Below are 10,768 nucleotides of genomic sequence, written 5' to 3' on the forward strand. Positions count from 1 at the left end.
TTCTCTCTTTCTCTCATTCTCTCTTTCTCTCTCTCTTTCTCTCATTCTCTCTTTCTCTCATTCTCTCTTTCTCTCTCTTTCTCCCTTTCTTTCTTTCTTTCTTTCTTCCTTTCTCTCTTCCTTCCTTCCTTTCTTTCTTTTTTAAGACAGGGAGTATTTTATTTAAAACCCATCAGTGAAGTTGACGGCTTGGGTCTCTGACAAATCGTTCATATTACAGCCTAAGTCAGTAACTGTATGAAAGCACACATTGCCACATACAAATTAACTGATCAGCCCACAACTTTCTATGTTGGAACAGGATAAACATCCCTGTGAGAGCAGCACCTTGTGACATTTAATTTAGTATTCCTCTTCTTCTTCCTCACTATCACCTTCCACAGAATCCATACCCACCTCCTCATAATCCTTCTCTAGGGCAGCCGTGTCCTCCCGGGCCTCAGAGAACTCCCCTTCCTCCATGCCCTCACCCATGCACCAGTGCACAAAAGCACGCTTGGCATACATTGGATCAAACTTGTGATCTAGGTGAGCCCAGGCCTCAGCAGTGGCTGTGGTGTTGTTCAGTGTGCACACAGCTCTCTGCACCCTGGCCAGGTCACCACCAGGTACCACAGTGGGAGGCTGGTAATTAATGCCAACCTTGAAGCCAGTGGGGCACCAGTCCACAAACTGGATGCTACGCTTGGTTTTGATGGTGGCAATGTCAGCATTGACATCCTTGGGAACCACATCACCACAGTACAGCAGGCAGCAAGCCATGTATTTACCATGGTGAGGGTCACATTTCACCATCTGGTTGGCTGGTTCAAAGCAGGCATTGGTGATCTCTGCTACAGAAAGCTGCTCGTGGTAGGCTTTCTCAGCAGAGACGACAGGGGCATAAGTGGATGTGAGGGTAGGGCGCCTGGTTGGTCTGGAATTCTGCCAGGTCAGCATTCAAGACCCCACCAAATCTGAGGGAAGCAGCGATGGAAAGCACAATTTGACCTATCAACCTGTTTAGGTTAGTGTAGGTTGGGCGCTCAGTGTTGAGGTTTCTACGACAGATGTCATAGATGGCCTCATTGTCTACCATGAAGGCACAATCAGAGTGCTCCAGAGTGGTGTGGGTGGGGAGGATGGAATTGTAGGGCTCAACCACAGCAGTGGAAACCTGAGGGTGGGGGTGGGGGTGGGGTAAATGGAGAACTCCAGCTTGGACTTCTTTCCATAATCGACAGAGAGCAGCTCCATCAGCAGGGAGGTGAACCCAGAGCCAGTTCCCCCACCAAAGCTGTGGAAAACCAAGAAGCCCTGGAGACCCGTGCACTGGTCAGCCATCTTGCGAATTTCGTCCAAGACAAGGTCAATGATCTCCTCGCCAATAGCATAGTGGCCACGGGCATAGTTATTGGCAGCATCCTCCTTGCCTGTGATGAGCGGCTGTGAGTGGAAGAGCTGGCGGTAGGTGCCAGTGTAAACTTCATCATTAACTGTGGGTTCCAGGTCTACGAACACTGCCCGGGGCTCGTGCTTGCCAGCTCCTGTCTCACTGAAGAAGGTGTTGAAGGAGCCATCTCCTCCCCCAATGGTCTTGTCGCTTGGCATCTGGACATCAGGCTGGATGCCACGTTCCAGGCAGTAGAGAGCTCCCAGCAGGCATTGCCGATCTGGACGCCAGCCTGGCCAATGAGGATGGAGATGCGCTCACGCATGGTTGCTCCGTCAAGGCTGCGGGGCAGATGGCGGAGGTGTTGCCTCTTACAGCGCGACTCTTAGGCAGTTGATGTGAGAGAACCTGCCCAACCTAAACTTCCTTCGTGACTGTAGCTTTTAAGAAAGAGAGTCTTGAGGTCAGGTAGAAAAGGTCCAGGGTCGATCTTTTGAAAGTTAACTCTTATTTCAAAAGAATGCCTTGGGATTTTAATTGACAGTATAATGAATCTAAGGATAAATTCTGGGGAAATTATCATTTTAACAGAGCGTGGCTTTCTATTTGGGCAATGTTTAATTTTCTCAGCAATAACTTGCAGTCTCAGCAGAGACAATGTGGCCATCTTTCATTAAATTTCTACCTTTTTTTATTTTTTTAAGATGAGGCAGAGTCTTTCTATTCTGTAACCCTGGCTATCCTGGAACTCACTCTGTAGACCAGGCTGGCCTCCATCTCCCAGAGATCCCCCTGCCTTAGCCTCCTGAGTGCAGGGTTTAAAGGCATCCGCCGCCATGTCTGGTTGATTTCTCCCTATTTGGAATGGAATTATCTTTTAAAATTTCATTTTTCAATGGTTCAGTATGGGAATTGCATAAGAATACAGTGATTTTCTTTTTTCTTTTTTTTTTGGAGCTGGGGACCGAACCCAGGGCCTTGTGCTTTCTAGGCAAGCGCTCTACCACTGAGCTAAATCCCCAACCCCCGTGATTTTCTTATAATAGCTATATAGTCTAGACCTTCATAGATCACTTGGTCTCGTTGCTTATTTTACAGAGGCCCTGCATGTGTTCATGGCTCCTGAGATGGGCACTCTTCCCCACAAAGACCCTTAGCCTGAGAGTTTACATCTAAAGAAACCTAGCATCTGTAAATACTGTTTTATTTGTTGCTGTTTAACCACACCACGTTTTGTTTCCATTCCTTGCCTGGTGTCATTGGCTGTTCTCCAGAACGCTGCAGAGAAGAAAGGCAGGCATCCTGGCTTTCGTCTTGGTTTTAGGGAGCACGCTGCCAATTGTTCGCCATTAAGCATGGCGTTCGAGGTTAGTTTTTATAGGTGTTGTTCATAAGTCCGAGGCCATTGCCAGGGGATGAGCATCTGACTGTGACTGAGTACCGATCCCATCCAACGCTCTTGTTGCTGCCCTCACAAGACGGGCACATGAGGTTCTCGTCACCTCCTGAGGCAGATGCACTCCTCTGGAGGTGAGAGGGATTCATGAACCACAGATTCTGTGTAAAGGCAAAGTAAGCTTTCAAACCAACACAAGCTTTGCAGTCCCCGGACCAGTTCTGCACCCTAGGACGCATGAGTTAACCACTCCGAGCCTTGGTCTATTGGCTGCAGAAGTTAACACCTGACTTAAGGGTTGTAGCAAAGATTTCATCCAGTCACATGCCCAACCGTGATGACAGAGACAAATCTCCAGCCAAGGGTGAACACACAAGGGTGGAGCTCACTCTCTCTGCCTTGTATCTGTGTGCCGAGGGTCCCAAGCGCCCACACAGGCTGGATAGAAAGCAGTGCACAGTCAACTCGACTTTCTGTTTGCCATTTTAGAAAACGCTCAGAATAAAACATGTGTGAGTCCAAAAGACAGCAAAACCATCTGTGCAAGAAGAGGCCATCGGTCTAAGGACCGTAGGTTAAGAAAGAATTCGTAATGACTAACTGCACAGGCACGCAACGTTCTAGATTTCCCATTCGGTTTTGAAACCAGCATTTAATTTGGATCACCTGATCCTTGAATAGGCCACACTGGGAAGAGAGCATTTCTCCAAGTGTATGAATAGTTTGACAAGGCCAAATGGCCAAGGGTTGGATAACCATGTCAACACTTGGTTAGTTGTGGGTAAACATCTCTTTGAAGTTGCCAGACTTTAAGATATTAAATGTGAAGATTTGATCTATGTATCCTCAAACCAGACAAGGGGTGTGTGTGTGTGTGCGTGTGTGTGTGTGTGTGTGTGTGTGTGTGTGTGTGTGTGTGTGTGTATCTTTAGATAGGCTCTCCCGTGAACCCAAGGCTGGCCTGGAACTCACCATGTAGACCAGACTGATCTCAAACTTATAGAGATCCACCCACTGCTGCCTCCCAAGTGCTGGCTTTAAAGGTGTGCACCACCACACCTGGCCACATCAGACTTATCTTATTTAGTTATTTAGTTAGTTTTAATTGTTTTGTTTTGAGATCAGCTTTCATTATGTATTTCAAGCTGGCCTTGAATTCACTATATAGCTCTTACTGGTCTCAGATTCACAGTGATTTCCCCTGAACCTGCCTCCCGTGTACCAAGAGGACGGACATGTAACACCACACCCAAAGAAGACATTGCTAGAATAATTTAGCTTTCCACAGACCCAGACTATGCTCGGCTAGTAATGGGTGAGATTATATTAGTGCCGGGAACTATTCCCATTTCACAGGCACGGGAGGAGCCCCACACAGAATGTTAAGTCTTAATGGATTCCACCTAAAGTCAACATCTTGTAACTAATGCTGTTGTTGCCTTTTGATGGCAGGGACAGAAAGTAACTTATCCAGACCCCCACAGATGGTGGAGGGACAAGAAAGGACGTCCAGGCTTGGGCACTAGGTCAGAAGGCCATCTTGGTTGTCACCGTCGGCCTGAGGTGAGCTGGTCACTGGGACACGAGTGGACAGAGATGCAGGTGTGCTGTACAGGTGTCTCATCCTCCCTACTGTGTCAGGGGTGGGGTACAGAATGAGCACGTGGGGATTAAGGAACCAGAGCTACCCGAACAATGGGGTTCTGTGTTCTGAGTCACCAGATCCCTTCAGGAGCTGAGCGTTGCCTCAGAACTGTGATCCTACGTGGCAGATTGTAGTCCTGCGAGGCCGGGGCTCTTCTCCACCAGGTGGTTTATACGTGACTGTCAGCCGTCCTGCATCAGATGGCCACGGAGGGACGGGGTAGGTGGGCCATGAAATTGTGGGTGGAGGTACATGAGGGAAAAAAAATTACCTTGACATTTGAAATTAAAAGTCTACAAGGCAGTTGCTGGGTTGCATTAATTGGCAGGTAATTGGCAGGGCGTGGAGAGGAAAAGACCTCACTGGAGGGAGCAAAGTTAATTCAATAACCTTCCCAAGACATGAAATAGGCCCTGTCTTCAAACGTTTGGAAATTTGGCTTTAAAAAGTGCTTTGAGATGGAGAAGAGAGCACCTGTTTGCCCTTCATTGGAAGTGGCCAAACTTTATAGCTTGGTTTCCAGGTTTAGGTTACATCATGGAGTCTGCGCAGGGGTGGGTGGGAAAGGATAGAAGGGGAGGTGCTGGGGTCCTTCTCTTTTTCTTTGCTGCAGTCTTCCAAACCACCCAGCAGCTGTCTTGGGGGCCAGTGTCCTACAACAAAGATTGGCTAAACTAGTCCTGGTTGGGGGTGGGGGGTACAAGAATGCAACCCCAGCACTCTTAGAGATGTGGCAGGAGGATCATGAGTTCAAGACCAGCCTGGGCTACACAGGAAGACCCTTTCTCAAAAAAAAAAAAAAAAAGCAATTAATTAAAAGCAAAGCAAAGCAAAGCAAATACCACCTAAAATGAAGGTGAAAATGAAAATAAGAAATTTCCCAGAGGAGGGTGGTGGTGCACACCTTTAATCCTAGCACTTGGGAGGCAAAGGTAGGAAGATCTCTGAGTTCAAGGCCAGCCTGGTCTACAGAGGGAGTTCCAGGACAACCAGGGCTACACAGAGAAACACTGTCTTAAAAAGCAAAACAAAAAAACCCAAAAAACAACAAAAAAGAAATTACCTACATTGTAGACACACACACACACACACACCCATCAAATATGCAGACTAGGTTTTATCACTTGAGAACTCGGGGAAACTGACACCAAAGAACTAAGCTTAGTCTAAGACTTAAAGGCACCGACTACCCTCTGGGACTTGACCATGGAATTTCTGGACAGGGGGAACCTAAAATAAGATGAGCTGATCTCGGCAGAAACCAGTTTTGAACTGGCAAGTAGAATTAGGACTCTTCTGTTTAGTTTGGCGGTAATTGGCTAAGACAACTTTTCAAGCTAACTCTGGGACAGTGCCAAGAAATCCTTCCATTTTGCCCTCTGACCAAGTCTATTAAGTATCAGCTGCTCTAAAACCCGCGGAACAGACTGCCAACCCCGGGGAGTTATTAGATAAAGGACTCTCAGCTGTGTGTGGAGTTCTGCCCTAACCAACTCTCCCTGCTGGGGGGCAAATGTAGACAATGATGGCTAGACTTCCGGTTGGGTGGCTAGACTTCCGGTTGGGAGTTGCAGTGCGCCAAATATTGCCTCCTAGAGGATTGCTTTTGTCCTGGGCACGGCACACAGTGAGGCGGGTTGGTCTTTCCTCTGTTGGTTGATTGGCTTTCTCTTCCAGAGGACAGAGGAGAGAGGGAAGAGAGGAAGTCCAGCATCCTGTCACACACTTCTGCCCTGCGCCACAGGCTTGGAAGTAGACGTGCGTGAGCTTCATTACTGCATTGGAGGTGTTCTCTGCCATTGGCTTAGCTCAAGGAATGACAGAGAGGCAGAAGACAGTGACCAGAGAGGGTAGCCATGGTTCTGCCCAAGTCACTGTACCACAGGTACTGCCGAATCTGTGTGGGTTCTGCAGATTCCCTGTGAGGAGCGGTGTGTGTGTGTGTGTGTGTGTGTGTGTGTGTGTGTGTGTGTGTGTGTATGTATGTATGTATATATCGTATGTAATGTGCTTTAAGCATTTCAGATGGGCCTCCTGTTTGGTTCATGACTGAGGTGCACATCTTATATACCAAAGCAGACCTGGCTTCAGGGTTTTCCCAGCATTCCTGAGTCCCCACCTGGCATACCCTGCCCCTAACCTTGAATGTTCCAGCCCAAGGGCTGAGAGGCCCTTCCCCCAGAGGCTCCTCCCTATACAATCCAGACATTTTGTGTTCTCTCTCCCTCTCTCTCTCCCCACCCCCCTCTCCCTCTCCTTCTCTCTTCTCTTCTCTTTCTGTGCCCTCCTCACTTCCCTACCCTCCCCAATCCCCCACCCCTGGCCTTGGTCCTTGGAGCCAGTGAACTCACCCACCAGAGAGCAGCTTCCCCATAAATCTGCCTTTTAATCTAATCTAATCTGGCTCGAATTGGCTTATTTCACCAATGGTGGAGAAATAGCCTATCACCCGCTTCTACATTCCTACTCTCCTTTTAAAATCCTAGGCTCCACATGTGAGAAAAAAAAAAAGAAAAACAAACCTACAATATTTATCTTTTCCGTTCATTCAACCTGATGCTCTCCATTTCTGACCATTTTCTTGCTGACGATGTAACGGCTTCATTCCTCCTTTGGGCTGGGTAAATCCAGTCCTCTGTTGATGAGCACCTTGACCACTGTGAGTGGCGCTGCAGTCAAATGGGTGTGCAAGGCTCTGTGCAGAGTGAGAGGCCTCAGTGGCCGAGCCAGGTCACCCAGCACTTCTATTGTAAGTCTGTTGAGGATCTTCCCTACTGATGCCCTCAGTGGCTGTACTAGTTATCTTCCCACTAACAGTGTTTGAGCTGGGGGCGTGGGGAGCAGGGCTGGGGAACAGTGTGCTCTGAAGGCCTTGTGATGGGGCGGGGGGTGGCAGGCAGTGTGTGCAGAGGGTCAGGGAAAGGTCCAGCTGGGCAAATCTGGAAGCCAAGGGAGCGGACCATATGGCACACTGGCAGGCCGCATGGCGCTTTTGATGGCCACGTTACCTAAGCTTGCTCTGAGGACAGCGTGGCCACTGTGTGGCCCACCTTCAAGTGTTCCTAGTACATAGATCATACTGTATCAGAAGTCTAGATCTGAGTGTGCCTAAGTGTGGAGCATGCATGTGTGGAGTGTGCATGTATGTGGAGTATGCATATGTGTGGAGTGTGCATGTGTGTGAAGTATACATGTGTGTGAAGTGTGCATGTGTGTGGAGTGTGCATGTGTGTGTAGTGTACATGTGTGTGTAGTGTACATGTGTGTGGAGTGTACATGTGTGCGGAGTGTGCATGTATGTGGAGTATGCATGTGTGTGGAGTGTACATGTGTGTGAAGTATGCATGTGTGTGAAGTGTGCATGTGTGTGCATGTGTGTGGAGTGTACATGTGTGTGAAGTGTGCATGTGTGTGGAGTGTGCATGTGTGTGGAGTGTGCATGTGTGTGGAGTGTACATGTGTGGAGTGTGCATGTGTGTGGAGTGTGCATGTGTGTGGAGTGTACATGTGTGTGGAGTGTGCATGTGTGTGGAGTGTGCATGTGTGTGGAGTGTGCATGTGTGTGGAGTGTGCATGTGTGTGGAGTGTGCATGTGTGTGGAGTGTGCATGTGTGAGGAGTGTGCATGTGTGTGGAGTGTGCATGTGTGTGGAGTGTGCATGTGTGTGGAGTGTACATGTGTGTGGAGTGTTCATATATGTGGAGTGTGCTTGTGTGTGGTGTGTGCATGTGTGTGGAGTGTGCATGTGTGGAGTGATTCTCTGAGTGATTTTTCAAAAGAAAAATGCATTTTTTAATTGTGGAGCAGAATACCAGGGCACAATTCCTCCCTTCCTCTCCTCTATGTGCCAGCTCCCGATGTTCTCCTCCCAGAGTAGGGATAAGATCACCTTCTTAGCCTTGGGAATAAATAAATCTAGTTTGAGATGGCGAACCGCTTCTTCGGAACCACAGTCAAAGGTTTAAAAAAAGAGTGAGGGGGGATGGGCAGAGAGGTGGAGAGAGCAAGAGGAAACTATATTAAATCTTAATACAATTCACTGATAGTAGCAGGCGTTTTCTTTCAGCCTGGCTTATTGTATCTCCAAAACTCAACGTCTCATCCTGCTTTCCAGGAAGCCTAACAATTTAAATTTATCTCCAGCAGTCTGAATGACAGTCTAGGGTAGACGCTGAGAAGTCTTACTCTACAGAGTTTCTGGAAGTATTTGAAATACGAATTTTGAAATGTACACTTTCCCTGGATCCTGAGAGGAGGTAGCTGTCGGAGGGATTGGGGGAGGCGGGAACCACCCACATTCCTTTGGCTTTGCCTGCTGTCTCCAACACTCCTATGAATTGTGACTGAGAAGTGTTTCCAGAAGGCTGTAAGCCATGGGGGCAGTGCACTCCATCCCCTGTTCTTTTCTGCTTCTCTGAAACCCAATAAGTCTCCACGTAAATGACTGGGATATATGTTAGTCTTTCTTTGTTCTGAGGCAAAGTTTCACTATATAGCCTTGACTGTACTGGAACTTGCTATGTAGACCAGGCTGGCCTCCAACTCAAAGAGAGTTTCTCCCCCCCCCCACCCCCATACTGGTTTTAAAGGCCTTCTCCACCGCACCTGTCATATGTTAAATTTGATTTGAATACTAAAATCGATGGCATGTGAACTCCTGGAAGGGAAATGGGAGCAAATGATTACACAGGTGAATGAGATGGGGGAGGGGGAGGGGAGAGAGAGGGGGAGGGGAAGGGGAAGGGAAAGGGAAAGGGGAGAGAGGGAGAGGAAGCTGAAGTGGGAGAGGAGAGAAGGAGAGGGAGAGGGAGAGGGAGAGGGAGAGGGAGAGGGAGAGGGAGAGGGAGAGGGAGAGGGAGAGGGAGAGGGAGAGGGAGAGGGAGAGGGAGAGGGAGAAGGAAAGAGGGAAATCAACACCCTGCAGCCTGAGGCTAGAGGGACAAAGCTGGAGAGGAGCTTGTCAAGTCCTCGCCCGTGGTCACCAGAAGCAAACTACAGTCACAGAGGAGCTGGGTTCAGGGAGAGACGCAGAAACTGTCGATGGGCATGTATGCAGAAGCTGCAGAAACTGCCGATGGGCATGTATGCAAAGTAGGGCGTGCTTCCTCCTGTCCTTCCCAACAATCCTTTGTCAAAATGTCTCCTTAGCTGTACCAATGCCCCTGGCCAGGCATCCTAGGAAGAGCAGCTTTCAGGGCCTAACCTCAGCCATTCAGAGCTGGAGAGGTCTTTAAGAGCAGGCCTGAGGCCAGTCAAGCCAATGATTGGCAGCTGTTGTGGACCCTCCAGCAGCCTTCTCCCCTCTGCCAGTTTTGGATTTCTCTCTCTCTTCTCTCTTCTCTCTCTCTCTCTCTCTCTCTCTCTCTCTCTCTCTCTCTCTCTCTCCATCTTTGATACAAACTCTCACTATGTGGCCTTGGCTAGCCTAGAATTCACTATGTAGACCATAGTGGCCCCAGCCTTGTCCCTCTATAAACTTGAAAAGATGGATCTGTACTCTCTCTGAGTAAGTATGCTGCAGACTGCTGACTCAGGGCCCTGCTTGGAGCCCTCGTATGGGGGGGGGGGGCGGGGGTTGGCTAGACAGCATCTAGCATCGAGACGTATGGACGCCCAAGGGTGCACAGCATTAGGACACCGGGGAGCCCAGGCTCAAGTGTCCCTGCTCAAAACCCCACCCATAATATAATAACCGGGATTCAAGAGACCCAAGGAGAACTGAGCCTTCCCTTACACACACACACACACACACACACACACACGCACACACACACTTTGCTCTGTGTGTCCAGGACCCTGTGTAAAGAGTCCTCAGGTTCTGGGTAGCGTCCTCCCTGTACTGTTCTTGTGTGGTGGGTTCCTCTTACAGCACGCCTGTCCTTAGGCCTAAGACAACCACGTGCAAGGAAGGACACAGTCGTCTAGGAGAACCCTGAGGATGAGTGACGTATCTGCACACCGGGTGAGCTTGGTCTCCCATGCCCTGCATGGCCCACTCCCCACACCCGTGTCAAGGAGGCTGGGTCTCCATGTGAACAGCCTTCCAGTGCTGCAAAGGTGTCAGACTGCTGATGGAACAGAATCAGTGGTTGTTAGATGTTTTAATTGTCACATACAGAAAAGTAATGTACCCCTGCCCCTGGCCCCACAAATACCGCCCAATAGGTTTGTTCTTGGAAGAGCGGGGTGGGTTGGCTGTGGGTACAAGGGAGCCTCAGGCCAAAGGGCCTAAGTTATAAGATGAATTCAGGGCCAGTCCGAGCTACACAGTGAGACCATATCTCAAAAACAAATGAACGAGCAAACAAACGAACAAGCAAGGGAGGATAATGTAGTTCTCAAATTTTTAAGATAA

General features: G+C 48.9%; 1 pseudogene; it reads right to left on the reverse strand.

Annotated features, from left to right (window-relative positions):
• Positions 1 to 342: 342 nt before the first annotated feature.
• On the reverse strand, positions 343 to 1,697 carry Tuba1a-ps2 (tubulin, alpha 1A, pseudogene 2; annotated as a pseudogene).
• Between the last annotated feature and the right edge of the window lie 9,071 nt (positions 1,698 to 10,768).

This window comes from Rattus norvegicus, chromosome 20 (genome assembly GCF_021556685.1).
Source record: "Rattus norvegicus strain SHRSP/BbbUtx chromosome 20, alternate assembly SHRSP_T2T, whole genome shotgun sequence".
Lineage (NCBI taxonomy): Eukaryota > Metazoa > Chordata > Mammalia > Rodentia > Muridae > Rattus > Rattus norvegicus.